This window comes from Alexandromys fortis, unplaced genomic scaffold, assembly GCF_014885135.2.
Source record: "Alexandromys fortis isolate MF-2015 unplaced genomic scaffold, M_Fortis_MF-2015_v1.1 scaffold_58, whole genome shotgun sequence".
NCBI lineage: Eukaryota > Metazoa > Chordata > Mammalia > Rodentia > Cricetidae > Alexandromys > Alexandromys fortis.
In genome coordinates, this window is record NW_026067940.1 from 5,566,660 (window position 1) to 5,584,750 (window position 18,091).

At 48.6% G+C, this 18,091-nt stretch overlaps 1 protein-coding gene across 18 annotated transcripts in view; it reads right to left on the reverse strand.

The window, feature by feature from the left end:
• Plekha6 (pleckstrin homology domain containing A6) overlaps window positions 1–18,091 on the reverse strand; it is a 139,339-nt gene that overhangs the window by 52,343 nt on the left and 68,905 nt on the right. Inside the window, exon 1 of one of the 18 annotated variants that reach the window (XM_050147629.1) lies at window positions 8,435–8,599. The exons of 15 other annotated variants lie outside the window; for them this stretch is intronic. The gene's annotated coding sequence lies outside the window, so the exon portion shown is untranslated. Of the gene's footprint in view, window positions 1–2,733; window positions 2,989–8,434; window positions 8,600–18,091 lie in introns of those variants that run through there. 2 more of the 18 variants (XM_050147627.1, XM_050147628.1) reach the window with 2 other exon arrangements.

The window sequence follows — 18,091 nt, forward strand, 5'->3', positions numbered from 1 at the left end:
GTTTTACAAATATTAGAATTTCAGGGCCTCAGACTAGCCACGTTTCACTGAGACTAAGTAGCCATGGAGATTACAATACTAGATAGAACAGTTATGGATCATTTCATCATGGTAGAACTTCTAAGCCATTAACAGTTTTGGATTATATGAGACAACTCCAAAACCACTTTATCCTTCTAGGAATGGATATGTGCTTAGAATCCTCAGAAATACAAGGCCTGTTACAGTCCTGAACTATATGAACAAGAATGGAAAATTTGCCCCCAACTACAACAGAAAGTTAAAAATTAAAAACCAAAGCTGGGCATAGTGGGATATACACACCTGTAATCCCAGCACTTGGGAGTTGAGGGGCAGAAGGATCAGGAGTTCATGGCCAGCCTGGAACAGAAATCCTATTAAAAAAAATCAAATGACATATTCCAAAATCCAATCAAAGCTGGCATAGCGTTAATCTCAGTAGATGTGGGACAGGAGGTTCTCTGTGAGTTCAAGGCCAGCCTGGTCTACACAGTGAGTTGTAGGCCAGCCTGGTTTATATAGTGAAACCCTGTCTTGAAACAAAATCCAATTACAATGAATTTTAATGATCCACTGGTTTTTAAATCAATGCATTAAGACTCCAGAGTTCTGAAATTATCATCACCAAGAGCCCTTTTTGGCAGAGGGCCAGAGGGACATACTTGGAAAAGATTCTAATAATTGAAAGAGAAGGGGAGATGCAAGATGGAGCAAGAAAGAGTAGTGTTATCTAAAGACAGAGGAGTCTGACTGGTCCTCACTCCAGCCTCCTTTTTCCTGCTGGGATCAGCCAGCCTTCAGCTATGTTGATGGGGAAAGAGAAAGGAAAAGGCTTCCTGTAGGCCTTTGTCCCCAAGGGAAAGGAAGACCTGGAGAGAGTCAGACAGGAGTCATCACTAGACAGGCAGTCTTAGAATCCTCCATCCCTCCTTTCCTTCCTTCCTTCTTTCCTTCTTTCCTTCTTTCCTTCTTTCCTTCTTTCCTTCCTTCCTTCCTTCCTTCCTTCCTTCCTTCCTTCCTTCCTTCCGTTTTCCCTCCCTCCCTTCTTCCCTTCCTTCCTTGCACCTCCTGCCCCTCCCCTGTTCCCATCCAGACCAGAAGTCCTCAAGAGAGTCTCCAGTGATGCAACCTGGAATCTATTCAGAAACAAAGCGCATAGGAAGCAGGTGCCAGGGATAAACACAAGAGGGCAGGGAAATGGTCTCAGAGGAAGAAAGGGGCTCCCAGGAATAGTGCCCAGGCTACTTCCTAGTGTTTCCCAGTCAAGACGGATGTCAGCGTCGGTCAGTGACACCTGACTAACCGGTGAGTCTGCCCACACCTACCTGTTGAAGCAATTCTACTGCTGCTCACAGTGCAAAATAAAAACACAGGCTGTGGATCACAGCTCAAGTACCGAAGCCAAGCCAGAGGTCTTCTGAGCATGTGTGCCAAGCCCACAGGTGACATCTACCCCACTGGGTACAGCAGTTCCCCTGAAGTTCCCCTGAGAGTGTCAGATAAAGGCTCTCTGCTTGTATTTGTGGCTGGCAATCTGAACACAAGGCACACAGGGCCTGTCTGTCCATTCTTCCCCCAGATTCTACTTCCCCCTCTTTCTTGGCCTCAACTGCCCTGAAACTTGGCTCCTTCTGCTCTTGGCCTCCTGGGTCTAGTGACCAGCACCTCCCTCTTATTGTCCTGGTTTCTGTTTGCCTCCTGGAAACCCCACCAGAAGGAAGCATTGCAGCAAAGCCATGGAAGGGCTGAGTTTACCCTGTCCCTCAGAGCTGCATTCAAGACCAGCATGGCAAGTGCCCTATTCCAGACAGTCCCTGGGCAGGTGGGGCTAACATAACCATTATGCCATCTAATCATTTTCCTCCCAAGAGAGTCAAGGAAACAAAAGAGCTCTTAACAAAGTGTGTGTGTGGGGGGGGTGTCAACATTTCTTCTTTGGTGACGATTTCTTTTAAAGTCATATGGTCATATGACCATACAAAAGTAACACACACGCGCGCGGACACACACACACACACACCTGCTAAGCAGGCAGCGCACCCACTGCTGCCCATAAAGCCAAGAACTTTTGTCCATCCTCCTGGTCACATTACCAGAAGGTGTCAAAGAGCACAATTGCAATGGAGGGTGAGGGGACAAGCGTCCAAAAGGAAGCTGAGGGGCAAGAACAGCAAACCTAAAAGCAAAAGATCTTCTCCCTTCTTCTTCCTCTGAGATCTCAGTTTCGCTCCCAGATGACAACTTTGTCTTTTTAATGAGTGCCGTTCATCCCCAGCTCTGCCTCCGTCCCCTGCACCTGCTCTCCCCCACAGCTCACTCGCTGTAGTCTTTACCAGCAGAGTCCCCATCTGCTGCGGTCCTGACCCTCTGAGCCTGCTCTGCTCAGAGCTCCTAGCCCCTCTCTGGAGACAATGGCTCAGACAGGGATGCTGGAAGGAAGAGTCGCTGGGCTTTGTGCACAGGGTGGCTACGAAACCATTGTTTCCTCCCCAGGACAGGAGACGCAGCTGCACCCCACTGCAGGCCTGAGGATCTCCCCCTAGCTGAGAGCCATTCTGAAGACTTCCTTCTTCTGAATCGGGGTGAGCCTAAAGTCTGGCCCCACTGGTGTGACAAAAGCCCCCTCTGACAGAACAGAAGCAGTTGATGCTTCCTCGCCTGCTCCAGAGCCCTACAGACAGACAAACGTACACCAAACCAACAGCCACTTACTTACTCACCAGCTTGCTGTGATCCCTAGTCTCTCTGCTCTCTAACTCGGCCTCCTCTCACACTCAGGAATAGGGAAAGGTTTCCCTTTAATACTCAGCAGGTCCCTGTGGAAAGCAATCATTAACAGCCGCACACTGATGGACCTTAACCCCTTCAGTGCTGGGCCGCCAAATTCCAGCTGGTGGACGGGCCTGTGCCCTCTGCCCAGGCCTGAGCAAACGGCAACTCTTAGCTTGCCACCATCTACCTTCATAACGCCGCTGCCTCCCATGTGGAGAGCGAGCCTCCGGTACCACCCAGGCCTCCTCACCTAATTGGAGCACGCCTACAACCTGAGGCGCTTAGCTCTGGCGTGGTGCCCAATTGGATGAGTCCACATTATGAAATATTTGCCAGGCAGGCCAATAGAGAAGCCAGGATCCGGGGGAGGGATGATATTTTTATTTATTTCTGGAGGAGGGTATGCAGACAAAAGTCCTCATAGTATCCATAGCCCTGGGACAGAGGCAGAGAGGAGGCCACCTCAGACCCCAGGATGCCTCCAGCTGTTCTAAGTGCAGAATCCTGGGGCGCCCCCAAGCAAGGGAGCACTTGCTGCTGAGCTAAAAGGTTCTTCTTCCTCCTCCTCTTCCTTTCCCCCTCATTACTCTACCCTACTCAGGAGTCTGGAGAGGGGAACTGGGAAACACTGAGAAGGGGAAACACCAGCAGGCAAAGGGCTGCGAGCACAGAGCTTCTTCCTACTCTAAGGTTGCGGAAGTCACTGGCGCATCTACGGAACGTGCAGGTGACAGGTGGGCAGGGTTGGTTGGAGACAAAAATCCCGCTTTTTCTCTTCAAAACCAGGTAACTGATTTAAGGAACTCTAAAGCCTAAGAGTGTCTACGTGCAGGCCACATGCAAATTTATGAAGATATGCACAAAAGGGCAGCTCCGTGCATGCCAATCGACAGCTTCTCAGGGCGAGTCCTTGCCAAGCTTTCCTAGTTTAAGGCAGAAATCAGGTGGTCTCTAACTCAGCCTTGAGGCGGAGGCGGGAGTCAGAGCAGCTCCGGAGAGAACAAATGCAATGGGCGTTTAGGAGCATTTACCTCAGGAGTGCCTGCCTCTGTGGAAAGCCTGCTTGAGGATTGTTTGTTTGTTTTTGGATGTTTTTGTTTTCTTTTTGCTGTGAGCACAAGTAAAATACCATAGGCTAGCAGAATACAAGTGCCCTCTGCTACACAGGCACAGTTGGCCCCCCTCTCCCTTACAGCCCCAGATGCAGGGCTCAATGGGCACCACAGCCAGCTTTAGTAACTGGTACTTTTCTTATCTCCTTTGTTCCTGTTTGCCTATCAGTAGGCCAGCCACTGTGGCTCAGGACCCTCATTTAAAGCAGCCTGGGGGCCTTATCTTATCTTTGGTAAAGCCTTCCCTGTCGCCCTGGAGGCTAGCTCACCCTGGATTTCTTAAAGGGGCTACATACATTTACCTCTGCTCCTCCTGCCCTCGAGAACATGCCAGAGAGCTGGTGCAGGGTTAGAACTCACTATGGCACCATCCCTCCTCAACCCTTACTTTCGCAGCTGCCTCGGGGAAGCTCCTGGAAAGATTTAAAACCCAACAAGATACCTGTGCTTTCAAAGGACAGTTTAAAAGCTTGTGGGATCAGGCAGACACTCAGTGCCTTAGGTGGAACTGAGTCTGAAGGTCTCCGGACAGAATATCAGTTCTGTTTACACACAGCAGCACCGATCAGTGAAAACACCAATTACAATAGTGGGGGCGGGGGGGGGGGGAAACTAAATGCTCACGGAGAAGCTTGACAAGAGAGCCCAAATCTACGTGCTGAGAGCGTACAACACTACTGAGAGGGATTAAATAAGGTCTAAAGAAGATTCTGGGCAGTCGTGGCGCACGCCTTTACTCCCAGCATTTGGGAGGCAGAGGCAGGCGGATCTCTGTGAGTTTGAGGTCAGTGTGATTTACAGAGAGAATTCCAGGACAGCCAGGGCTACACAGAGAAACCTTGTCTCAAAAAGAGAGAGAGGAGAGAGAGAGAGAGAGAGAGAGAGAGAGATTGTTTCTTAGATCAGAGGATAATATTATTAAGACAGCTATTCTCCCAATATTTTACTATAGATTCAACACAATCCCAAGCAAAATCTCTGCGAATTCTTAAAAAAAAAAAAAGACAAAATCCAAAATTCACATGGAAAAAGAATCAGAATGCTCTAACCAAAAAACTTTGTAAAAGAAGAATAGATCCTAACGCTCAGGGGGCAAAGGCAGGAAGATTGCAAGGTTTGGGCCAGCCTGTTTTAACCAAATGAGACCTTGTCTAGGAAAACCAAAGTCTGAAGCTTCAAGGTGTGGCTCAGTTGGCAGAAGGCTTGCCATACACAAGGCCCTAGCATACACAAGGCCCTGGGTGTGATTCCTAGCACTAGGTGGTGCAAGCACGTCACACCAGCACTGGGGGTCAGGATAGGAAAAGAAGGAAGATGAGAAGTTCAAGGTCATCTTTGGCTACACAACATCCCTGAGAAGGGGTAGAAGCAGGTGGGGGAAGAAGGTGCCAGGGCTGAGGATGTAGCTCCATGATAGAGCATCAGCCTACTTTGAAAAAGGCCCCAGGTTCAAGCCTTACCACAGAAGAAAAGGAGGAGGAAGTTATTAATGCAGGTACTTAGAATAAGAATAAAACCTCAGTACTCAAGACATAGTGGTAGTGCTATAAAGATACATAAATAAATACAGAAGGGCTGGAGAGAGGGCTCAAAGGTTAAGAGCACTGGCTGCTCTTCCAGAAGTCCTGAGTTCAGTTCCCAGCATCCATATGGTGGTTCACAACCATCTGTAATGAGATCTGGCGCCCTCTTCTGGCCTGCAGGCATACATGCAGGAAGAATACTGTATATATACGTATACATACTAAATAAATAAAGCTTTAAAAAAAACTTATAAAATAAATAAATTATTAACACAGAACTTTGTCACCAAGAGCCCCTTTTTTTGGCAGAGGGCCAGAGGGACATACTTGGAAAAGATTCTAATAGTTGAAAGAGAGGGGTAGATGCAAGATAGATCAAGAAAGCAAGAGTTATCTAGAGACAGAGGAGCCTGACTGGTCCTCACTCCAGCCTCCTTTTTCCTGCTGGGATCAGCCAGCCTCCAGCTATGTTAATGGGGAAAGAGAAAGGAATAGGCCTCCTGTAGGTCCTAAGAAAAAGGAAGACCTGGAGGGATCAGACAGAGGAGCCACCTCCAGACAGGCAGTCTTAGACTTCTCCCTTCATGCCTTGGACCACCTGCCCCCACCCCTACCTATAAACCTATCCATTTGTGATCAATATATAAATATGATTTCAATACATGGTACTGGACAGACCATAGATCTCTATTCCAAACAAACAACTACTGCCAAAAAAAAAAAAAAAAAAAAAAAAAAAAAAAACCCCTCATGGGGCTGGAGAGGTGGCTCAGCAGTCAAGGGTACTGGCTGCTGTTGCAGAGGACCAGGATTCGATTCCCAGCACCACATGGCTGCTCTCAACCATCTGAAACTCTAGTTCCTTGGGATCTGATGCCCTCTCTGACCTCCAAGGGTACCAGACACAGGCATACACGTGCACGCATACATACACACACACACACACACACACACACACAAGAAATAAATAACTTTTTTTCCTGTTTTTTTTTTTGTTGTTGTTGTTGTTTTTTGGAGGCAGAGTTTTTCTCTGTAGCTTTGGAGCCTGTCCTGGAACTGGGAATCACTCTGTAGATCTGGCTGGCCTTGAACTTGCAAAGATCTTCCTGCCTCTGCTTCCCGAGTGCTGGGATTGAAGGTATGTGCCACCACTGCCTGGCTGAAATAAATAAATCTTTTAAAAAGAGAACCCTGCATTCAATCATTAAAAAGAAACTTAAAGCAGACCATAGGCCTATGAACAGTAGCTGAAAGAACATTTCTAGAAGAAAACATGGAAGAAAAATCTCAGTGACTTTGGGGTTGTCTAAGAAAACTCAATAATATGAACTTCATCAAATAAAAGATATTGTTCATAAAAGACACCGTTCCAAAAACAAAAGGCCAGTAAAGTGTACCCCAAACACAGAGCTGACATGAGACTTCCACAACTTACATGGGGACAGTAAACATCAGCAAAGGAGACACAGGAAGTGCAAACTGAAACACCCATGAGACGCCTTGCACACCCAATGCGTGGGCGTTTTAGAACAACGAAATCTGAAAGACTGCCAATGCCCAGTGTAGTCCAGCATGAACAGATACTGATAAGGACAGAAATGGTGCATCTCACCAGCGGAAAGCAGGCCGCATCCTGGAAAATTAAGGATGCAGCACCACAGAGCCCACCTGCCCTCCTCCTACACAGTCATGGAGGGAAATTACAGCCTGCGTCTACACAAAGACACAGGCACCAATGCTCACGGCACCTTTGCACGAACAGTTCCAAGCTGAAAACAGTCAACAAACCCGTGAACACAGCACGAATCCACTGGAAAGGGTGCCACCCCGCAAGAGAATAAGTTACTGATGCCGGCAATGAAACGAGTTAGACAGATCTCAAAATAATCACACAGAGTGAAAGAGCCCAGACCTCCCGAAAGAGGATACACTTTCTATAATATACATTCTATGATAAAATACTTTAAAGTTGTAAGCTAGTCTGTGGTGGCAGAAAGGAGACCAGTGTGGCCCAAGGACAGGTACAAGGAGGATTGCAGATGAGGCGGGAAGGTACAGCAAGGATTACAGATGAGGCAGGAAGCAATTTGAGGGAGTGACAGGGACTTTTTTTTTCTCTTGTAGCTGAACCAGAGACTGAACCTAAGGTCTTGCAATGAGCCGTATCCTCCTCAGCCCTTTATTATCTGAATTGTGGCAGGAAGACCACGAATTTGGGGCCAGCCTGGGCTATATAATGAAACCTTATCCGCAAAATAAAATAAAGCAAAAAGAATATCTCACAAAATACTTTGCTTCAGCCTCTAAATCTATGCCATTTTATGTCAGCTGTAACTCAGTAAAAATATAAAAAGAAAAGCCTTCACTTGAAAAGGCTTTAGACAAAACTCCTTCCTCTTAAAGTATACCTTACATTTTAGGTGCGGATGGAGCTCAGGGTTGGGATAGGTAGGCAGGTTCCAGCCTTCCTTTCCCAGTGGCCCCTTCCCTCGTTTGGAAGGGATGCTGGACAGCAGGGAGGGCCAGGGGTCCTCATCAACCTGTGTTTTTCTCGTGGCTTTGCAGCAATTAATTCAGGAAGCCCAAAGGCCGTGCACATGGAGATAAAGGAGCGCTTGTTTATGACAGAAGAGGAAAGTCAAATACAGCCTCATGATCCAACAGCCATCCAACATTTCACTTGATTCCTTTATGACCCCTGGTAATACCGGCAGGAAAGTAATATTGACTCTAATCTAAATGAACACAGAAATAAGGGGCCAGTGAGATGCCTCAGTGCGCAGTCACTGGCTGTGCAAGCTTGACAACCTAAGCTTGATCCCTGGAACCCAGGCAAAGGTGGAGGGAGAACCAGCTCCATAAGGATGTCCTCTGACCTCCACATATGACCTACGCACACTTGCCATCTGCACCCACGCTTCCCACACGCACACAATAGTGAGGAACAGATGAACAGACGTGATGCGAAAGCTCTGAGCGGTCAGGGGTCTTGGATGAAAGACCTACCTTGGTCCTTCCAATTGCAGCCTTCCTCCTAGCCTCGGGACCAGCAAGGCTGGGTCCCGCTACCCTGGTTTGGCTCACAGAGGCCTGGGGAATGCAGCCCTACATCTTGTCCTCACTCGGCCTGGGGTGGATGTTCCACGGAAAGAGCTCTGGTACAAACAGCCAAAGACCTAGCAGGGTGGGAGCAGGATCAACTGAGAGGAGCTGTGATATCAAGACGGGGAGGACTGAGGGATCCGGAGTTCTAATTAGATCACACATTTGATGTGAAAAGGGGGGAAAAGGCCATCCAAACACCACTCCCTAGCCGGAAGTCTAGTGGGTGTGGAAGCAGCTGGAAGCTGTTACTGGAGGCTCCCAGCCAAAGGCCTCTGTACCCTTCCTCCCCCCCCCCCCATTTTCACCCTCCCTCTGTTCTGGCCAGGCAAGAGAACAAACAGCCTCTGGCCGGGAGCCCTACCTTTTTCTCCCTTATGCTGAGGATAGAATGCCTGGAAGGGGGAGAAACCCATCCTGCAGGACACGGGGGTACCATGTATAAGGGGTACCACAATCTCAGCAACTAAGATTTATACCACTCTGGTGCAAATCTGTGGTGGTTGTTTTGCCTCATTGACGATAGAACCTAGGGCCCTAGGAGTCAAGCAAGCGTGCCCCCCCCCACTGCTATACAATATGTTTTTTGTTTTTTGTTTTGAAATAAAAACTAATGCACTAGAAAGGCTTAAGGAACACTGACATGTCATGTCAAGACAGCTGTGTGTCTGGTGTATTTTCCCTCTGCCTCGGGCTCCAGGGTGGCCTGGGGTGACACCACTCTTGGTCTTGGTCTTGACTTGATTTAAAATGGCAAACGTTTTCCACTTTTGTTTAATGCGGTGCTCTAACATCCATCTACGGACTGGAGACACGGCACAGCGATTCAGAGCACTTTACCTGGGCTCAATTCCCAGCACTCACATGGTGGCTCACAGCCTTCGGTGACTCCAGTTCCAGGGAACCTCTAACACTCTCTTCTGCCTTTCATGGGCGCCTAGCATGTACGTGGTTCACAGACATGCATGCTGGCAAAATACTTATACACATAGAATAAATAAGTAAATATTTTTAAAGTTGAAAAAAAAACATTATTCACCTTGTTTGGTGAATCGCCCTTCCCACCCCCCTACACATTTAAATTTTATGCCTAAGAAGGATGTCTTGATACAGTTATCCTAGGCAACCCAGCTGAGGGATGAGGAAGAAGGGAAGGAGGGGGAAAGACTGGACAAGACCTGAAAGACGCAGTAAAGCCAGTGTATGAGCAACAAAGAAAAGCTGAGGCTGGACAAGGAGCGATGGAGAAGTGGTGACCCCAGAGTTGAATGACGTTTTTAGGTTGAGTGTGAAGTGATATACGGACTGTATATCGAATAAAACTGTATCAACGTTATGCTTCCGGCATTTGCTAATTGGTCTGTGGTTACGCAAGAAAAAACCCTTGTTTTCAAAAGTTTAAAAAAAGAAAAGGGGGGAGTCACAGCTGTCTGACAGCTGTACTAGCCAAACTCTCCTCCCTCTCCAGCCTGCATAAAGAGGAGGCAACAGTAGGAAACAGCAACGACAGGACAAAGGATTGTGGCTAGACCTTTTCTTTCTGAAACAAGAATTAGCCGGGAACACCCAAGGAAAACCTAACAGTTGGCACAGAAGAAATAAAGACTCTCCTGAGCCACAGCATCTGCCTCACCCCAGCCCCGCTGCTCTGCTCCCCATTGTGGGGGAGAGGGGGCAGGTCAGGTGACCCGCCTCCGCCTCCACTCTGCTAAGGATGCTAGAGACCTGGAGGGGCTCGGACCCTGGACGGAGCTCAAGCTACTATCTTCCAGCCTGGTGTCAGTTCTGCAGCATGACACCCCTACTTTGCTAGTCCACAGCTAACCCTTCTCTGTTTGCCCTGCACTGACTTTGCATGAGTCTTGAGGTTTAGGGCTCTGGAATAGGCCTCAGTCCCGATTCGAGCTCCTCCAGTTACTGCCCACAGAATTTTGGGAGAGTGACTTCATTTCTCTCTCTATTTCATTCCCTTGGCTGTAAAAAGGGGACAATACCAGGACCTTTACTCATGGGTTTGCTAGAGGATTAAATGGGATTACACCAATGGGAACGGGAGACCGTTGCCAGCATTTAATAAACATTCAGTGGGGGCCGATGATTCTTACTGTCTGCCTGTAACTGCCTTAACTGTTGATCCCTCAGAGATGATGGCCATTTTCACTACAAAAACTCTTGGACTATAACCCATCGGCACTTTGTCTCAGAAAGATGGATGCTTACGTAGTCCAAAGCTGGGCATGGTGGCGCACACCTTTAATACAGCAGTTGGGGCAGCAGAGGCAAGTCGATCTCTATAAGACTTAGGCCAACCTAGCCAAGACTGCTTAGTGAGACCACAGAAGGAAGGAGGGAGGGAGGGAAAAGGGGGGGTCTGGTGCAAAAGAAGCCATCTATCAAGAGAACACCCAGAGGGGATGTTCTGCAATCTTTCAACTCAGTAAGGTGAGACCAGAAGACTGACTGCCATTGTCAAGGCCAGCCTGGACTACATAGAAAGCTCCAAACCAACCAGAGCTATGGTAGGACCCCGTCTCAAGAAAGAAAATGGGGTGGGGAGGAAGAATACCCAGAGATCACTAAATCTACTTGCAATTCTGCCCCCACTTCAGACCAAAGGCTCGTCAAAGGCAGAATCCTTTCTTGTCCCTAGGAACAATGCCTGATGATCTCAAGTGGGACATCTGTTCCCAGCAGCCTTTGCACCAGGAGACATCTCTTGCGTGACCTCTCTTACTTGGGTGTTGAAAAGCAAGTCAGCTCTAGCCACAGTATCCCTGGGCAGAAAGCGTTGACTACCTAGTTCCACATCCCAATGTCTTTGCTGCAACTGCCCAGCTGTAGTATGGGCAAGTCCTGCCCCCTTGGGACACAGTGGACGGGAGAAAAGGAATCCCATTACGCCTAGAGTGAATGAGAGGCCAGAGGAGGCCACCATTAAGTGTTTCCGGGAATCCTCTAGGAGAGTTAAAGTCTCACCTGAAACCCTCGCCCCATCTTGCAGACACAGATTGAGCTGGGGAGGATACATGGCAAGATGAGGGAGCTGTGCCTTCAGGACTGAGAAGGGCAGGCCAAGGGCAGTCTGGACAAAGGTCACGAAGCAGTCAATTTAGCCCAGATGGTCCTTCTGTGACAGAGCCAGAACAGGCAATTTTCTAGCCATAAACAGCCACTCAAAAATCCCCGAACCGCACACATGCACACACGCGAAGATGAAGTACAGCTGCTCATGGGTGAGCTGACGAGTGCAGGAGGGCGGGGAGGGGTGGGCATGTGTGTTGTGTGTTTCCAGACACACTGGTGTAGGAGCAGATTGGGCTCACACAACTGGGGAGTTGCATGTTAGGTGAGGCTTTGGGAATGGGCGCTCAACGCTTCCTTCTAGCCATCCCTTCTCTGCGACCGCTGGCACATACCGGCACACACCAGCATGCCTGTGCTTCTCCGAGTTCCCCTTGCCCCTGGCTCAGCAATGTCTCACTTTCCTCTCACATCAAGCTTTGCTTAACCTGATTTATTTCTAGTGGCAAAGAGCACTGAGAATCGCCACACCTTGGATTAAATTCTGCGCTTGGGCTCAGCTGGGAGTTTGGGGCTTGCACACTCCCTTCCCATCTCCAGTGTGCAGCACAGCGTGCGTGCATGCGGCATCAGCAACTTGCAGGGTCGAGTCCCTCCCCACTCCACACACTTGGCTTTGAGCAGCCACACCTTCCCCAAAGGGCACTGCGAAGCCTTCCAAGCTGCCAGAAAGGGTAAAACCACAGCTCCACCCCACTGCCTGGCCCCTTGCATTCCAGCCCTGCGCCCAGAGTTTGACCTCCTCTGTGGCTGGCTGTAGATATGTTCTATTTTTCAGAAATAGCCCAACTCACTGGCAGACCCTGCAGACCATCTTCTAGTTTCCTCTCCTCTCCTCTCCTCTCTCTCTCTCTCTCTCTCTCTCTCTCTCTCTCTCTCTCTCTCTCTCTCTCTCTCTCTCTCTCTCTCTTCTATATGGCCCTTAAGGCACAGACCCTGTGGGCCTGCCTGCTCAGTCTGCACACGTGGTGGACGGAGGTGACGGGCTCCAGGCCTGGAGGAGGAACACTGGACAAAGGAAGGAGCCCCACACTCTGGAAGCTTCTCCAGTGTTATCCCAGGAGAGTGGGATCGGTAAGCACAAGGCTATTGCCACCCACAAAGTACTCTCCAGATTCCTCCCTCCCAGCCGAAGGAGAAAGTAAACGAATTCAGAGACTGGGTAGAGTTGGAGACAGTTCACGTGGACAGCATCATGGGCTCCTTAATACACCCGCCCTAAGCCTCCTGCTGCAATTGGACTTGTCTGGGAAGCACACCCTCTGGAAAAGCATGAGTTCTCTAAATATGAGCCAGTTTGCCCTCACCAGAAAGTCTCAGAACAAAGACTGAGCCCTTGCAGTTTCCTCCTTCCACCCCAAACTTCCACTCCGGCTAAGCTCAGAGGTCACGTCTGGAAGGGTTCTCAAAGGCAGAGCTTTTTCCTCCCCCCACTGAGAGAGAAACACCCTCGTGAACCAGGGTTTGCTGAGAGCCAGTTTCCCAATGGTGGGTGCTAAGGCTAAGTTCATCCCTCTCTGGCCTCCATTTCTTCTGCAGTATAAAGGTAATAATTTCGCTGACTTAATACACACATGCTTCCCACGACACCAGCCACAAACTTGATGGCCATCACCGTCCCAGGGTCTAGGTCCCCCCAAAACAAAGATACAGAAATATAACCTCTCTACCTGGCTCACTGTGATTTGGGTATTGCTGGAATTTAAAATGACCTGCGATTCTTTGCAGGTTTGAGCTATCAATCCCCAAGATCTGTTAGTACAGAGAAAAGAGAGAAGATAATATCTTGGCCTGGGCCGTTCTGATGGCCTCCTCCCTCTCTTGACTTGCCCAAACTTCCACGCCTTTCTCATGGCCCACAGTAGGCTGTTGGTGGGAAAGAGAAATTTAACAGATTGTTCTCTGCCACTTCTTGTATAGTCAAATGAAGGCTCCTTGTCTTCTTTGCTTTTTCTTCAGATGAAGGGCTACAGCAAGTGAGAAAGGGTTCCAAATTCCCAGGCCCAAATCCTCACCTTCAAAGGTAGGTTGATTTTAATACATTATGTACACATATGCAAATGTAAAAAAATCTCATGCAAGATTACCTAGGGACATGAAAACTCTCCAAGCCAAATCATTGTAGGAGTAGAGACCAATCTGCCTTGTAGAAATTGCTCCATCACAGCATCCACAGTCACCATGGTAACAGTCATGCTCCTGAAACCTGGCACAAGGTAGGCACTTGATCTCACCTGGCTTAAGTTCCTCCCTGGGAGTAAAGACTGTAGTTGAGAGAAGAAAGGTACCACTCTACTTCCGAGTGATTTTACTGGTAACATGTCCAAAAGAGGGATACTTTCCCATCTTCTCCTCCTGTAGCTGCCCAAAGGGCAAAAATTCTTTCATACACTAAGGGACAGGAGAGAACCAGAACACAAAGAGCAACAATAGCTAGCCCAAGATGACAGCCCAATAGAGCCCAAGATGACAGCCCAAGACAGCCCAAGACAACCTAAGACAGCCTAAGACAGCCTAAGACAACCAGCCTCTTGATTCATTTGTTCCCAGGGTCCAATTATTTCTGACAGTGAGATCTAAGAAACACTCCAGGCTTCTATAACCAAACCTTCAAGATGTAAGCTTTTTTTTGAAAAGTTTTACTAACCTGGGCCCAGAAGCTGGCAACAGCAGACATGGGCATAAGGGTGAGCTGAAGTCCCTAAGGAAAGGCAGAGCGGTACTGATCCTCAAAGGACTCTGAGCAGGCTGCCAGTCAGTGGACAAAACTTTGCAACAATCATAGAAGACAGCGTTAGTGAGGAGAGAGCAAGTCTAGCGTCCTGGGGCAGTCTCTGAGTTCACGGTTCTTCCCAGCCATAGGGTCCAATCTGCCCCTCTAGTCTTCTTTAGAAACGTCTGCTTTTCGCTACCAGCTCCACTATCCAATAGCTGCTCTGAGAAGATCTCTACCTCTACTTTCTGCTCTGCAATTGGCTGGAGCAGATATTCTTTGTTCCTATAGCAACTAACTGACCATCTTTCCTACTGAGCATCTTCCCGGTGAGAGACACAGTCCAGTCCATACCTCTCCAAATCAGCTAGGCCTTACACTGCTTGCCGTTCGCTGACAGCAGGCTTCTTTGCACAGAGAAATACCATGAACACAGGGTAATATTCAGAGTTCAAATCTTGCCTGATCTAGAGTAATCCAGAGAGAGGAGTTGCATCTAACAGTCCTGAGAAGGTAGGTGAGAAAGGTTACCCACGCCATTGCTCCCTGTAGCAATGCCTAAACAACAGAGCAGTGTCTGTCTTTCCAGGGGAGTGTTAGAAGCATGCTGTGTCCTCACCAGATTGAATTAGCATTTCCGTTGACTGGTTTTTTTCACATCGTTAATGAAGACCAGCGAGACCCTCTAATTGAATTCCCTCCCTTGCAAGCTGCTCATGCCCCTAGTGCTTATCTGGGAACAGTGTTGCCTGCAAACTCCTCTGCAGATGGCCCTACTCCATGCAAGACTTCTCCAGACAGGGCACGGAGCCGTTTCCGCTGCGGATGGCTCTTCTCTCATTACTCGTGATCACGCTTGCTCCTGGCTCTCACAGCCCCCACAGAGCCAGCTGGTTTCTTCTTTTAAGCCACAAACTGAGCTCAGCTCTAGCTTCTCTTCTGAGCTTTTTGTCTACGGGATCCCAGAAGTCAATGTACAAATCAACAAAGTGATGCCTATCAGAAAGTACCTTCCCAATGGGGGAAGATGCCAAGTCAGGGATGCCCGTCCCACCCACAACAATCTTCTATTCATACCCAGAGAGATAAGAGGCACACCACAGAGGAAAATGCCCGGCTCCCTGACAGACAGGTCTGGATTGGAAACAGTTCGGATCCTTACCAACCACAATACCAACACAGTATTATGCAGTCATCCTAATCTCCTCTGAGCCCTTACTTCCTCATCTGGGAAATGGGGAGATTAGTTCTGACCTAGGGGGATTACACAAGGCAGTATACAGTCACAATGCCTTCAGGGCATTCCAAAATCCACAAACACCTGAGACAAGGCTTTTTCCAAATATAGCTGTCAGTAAACGCCAACCGGACTTGAATCTATTTGGCAACAAAACATGACCTGACCTGGCCCAAGTCTCCTTACCGCCTCTATCCCACTTCTGTGAGTCTTGAGAGCAGTATTGCCACAGACATATTAAACTGACTGTGGAGGACAGGCGTGGTGTCACACGCCTTTAGTCTCAGGACTTGGGAGGCAGAGGCGGGTAGATCTCTGAGTTTAAGGCTAATCTGGTCTACAGTGAGTTCCAGGATAGCTAAGACTACACAAAAAAAACCCTGTCTCAAAAAACAAACAAACAAAACAACTGGGCAGCTAATCCAGATGGCTAGGGTTTTCTGTAGTGTAGAGAGTATGGACTGTGCCTATCATCCTAAAATCCACAGGCCCCACAGAGGTCACACAGTGAAGTGGGGAGCTATATAATTACCCTTCTCTACCCCTTCCCCCCCTAGACAGAGAGTTTAGGGCAATCATTAGAACTATTTAAGCTAAAGATGCCGACAGCCTTATCACCAACCTGAGAGGGTCTCTGGGTTCCTGGGACCTGGGGCTGGCTCTCTGGAATTCACGTTGGCATGGGGTTCGGGAGAAGAGTCAAAGCCCTTTATAAAAGCCTGCTGCTTGTCTACCCTGAGCAGAGCTGGCAGAGGCAATGTGATGCTGTTATTTGTTTGAACCTCAGGTATAGACATGCCTGAAGATTCCAGACGTGCCTCCCGACTCCGCACCTCATTGGGTACCCAGTGCTCTTTCCACCTTCCCACGGCCACATCTGCACCATTGTGCCCTGCGGGCATCCCCAGGGGAATAAATGCCCCAAATATGTCAAACACTGAGAGCAGGGGGAATCTCAGTTTGTGGGAACTTGGACCAATAGGAGGAAAGGATTCTGAGCATTAGAAGGTGCTGAAGATGGGGTGTCCCCCAGGTGAGTGGGGAGCAAACACGCCAACATCCAGCGGAACAGGTTTGGCATGTTTCTCCTCATGCCATCTCATGGCCTCAGGAGATTTTTATGTGGGAAGCCAGCCCTCGTCAATAACAGCTAGTAGTGTTGGGCAACTCCTCTACTCAAGCCTCTTGGCTCCATCACACATCTTAGGGACTCAGTGATGACTCATAGGTGATCGACTTTCTTAGAGACCCAGTCATGCCAATGGGCTTCCCAGATCTGATCCTGGATCTGTCCAACACCTAACTCCACCCTGTGCCCCAAGTCACCCTTCGAAGAGACATAGTCATTGGACAGATGACCTGAATTCTAACTCTGTCAGCATACGCTCCTTCTCGCAGAACAGTAAGGTCTTCCTGAAGGCCCTGGGGAGGACCCTCTGTCTACCTCATGAAGAACTACACCCTGCATGGTTAGCAGTGGGGGGGTGGCAATCAAATTCAATTCCCTTACTATACAGAAGAAGCAGCCAAAGCTGGGAGAAAGGGGCTGAGCTACCTGACACCACGTATGAGCTCTGAAGCTTCAGATGCCATGGCAAAGCTTAGAAAGCTAAGGCAGGCCCCTGCTGACCTTTGCACTCTTTGCAGAAGAAGCCACACTTAATGGCTCACATGTCTGCCCCCCTAGCTTGAGTGTCTGTGAAGAAATCCTTATCTCCAAGAATTTGGCTGGACTCTCTGACTCTCTATCCTAGACCTATTCAGAGCCAGGGGTTTCCTTATCAGCTTGATGCTGTGTGTCTGTAACACTAGTCATTGTGGAGGGAAGCAAGAGGACCAGGAGTTCAAGGCCTTCTTGAACTGCTTATCAAGTTCAAGGTCAGTCTGAGTAGCACCAAAAGAACCTAACCCAAAATAAAAACTAATCTGGAGGGTGGGCCGGATAGGCGGGTTAAGCGCACTTACCACCCTTGTAGGAAACCCTAGTTCCCAGTATCCATGTCATGTGGCTCATAACTATCTCTAACTCCCTCTTTTGGTCTCTAGAAGCACCTGTACTCATGTGCACACACCTACACATAGAAACACTCACATACACAGACTTAAAAAAATTTTTTTTAATATCTGGAGGTGGCTCACCATGGTGGAACTTGTTCCTAGCAGGAGCAAGACCCTGGGCTCAACCCTCAACAAAAAGTGATTTTTTTCATTTGTTTTGTTTTTCCATTTTGAGGCAGGGTTTCACTAGTTCTCTCTTCCTGGCTTGAACTCACTGTGTAGACCAGGCTGGCCTCCAACTCACAGAGTTCAATTTGCCTCTGTCTTCCAAGTGCAGAGATTAAAGACATGCGCCACCACACCCTGCTCATATCAAAGACTTTTTGAAGAAAGTCACCAATAGAAGTGACCAGAGATGAGTTGAGAGAAGTGCCTGCTGCCATCACCAGCCTTCCACAAACTCCAGTGAGCCATGAGCTGGACCCTGGTGCTCTACTGTGTACTCTGAGGTGGCTGAGATCTTCAAGGTGCA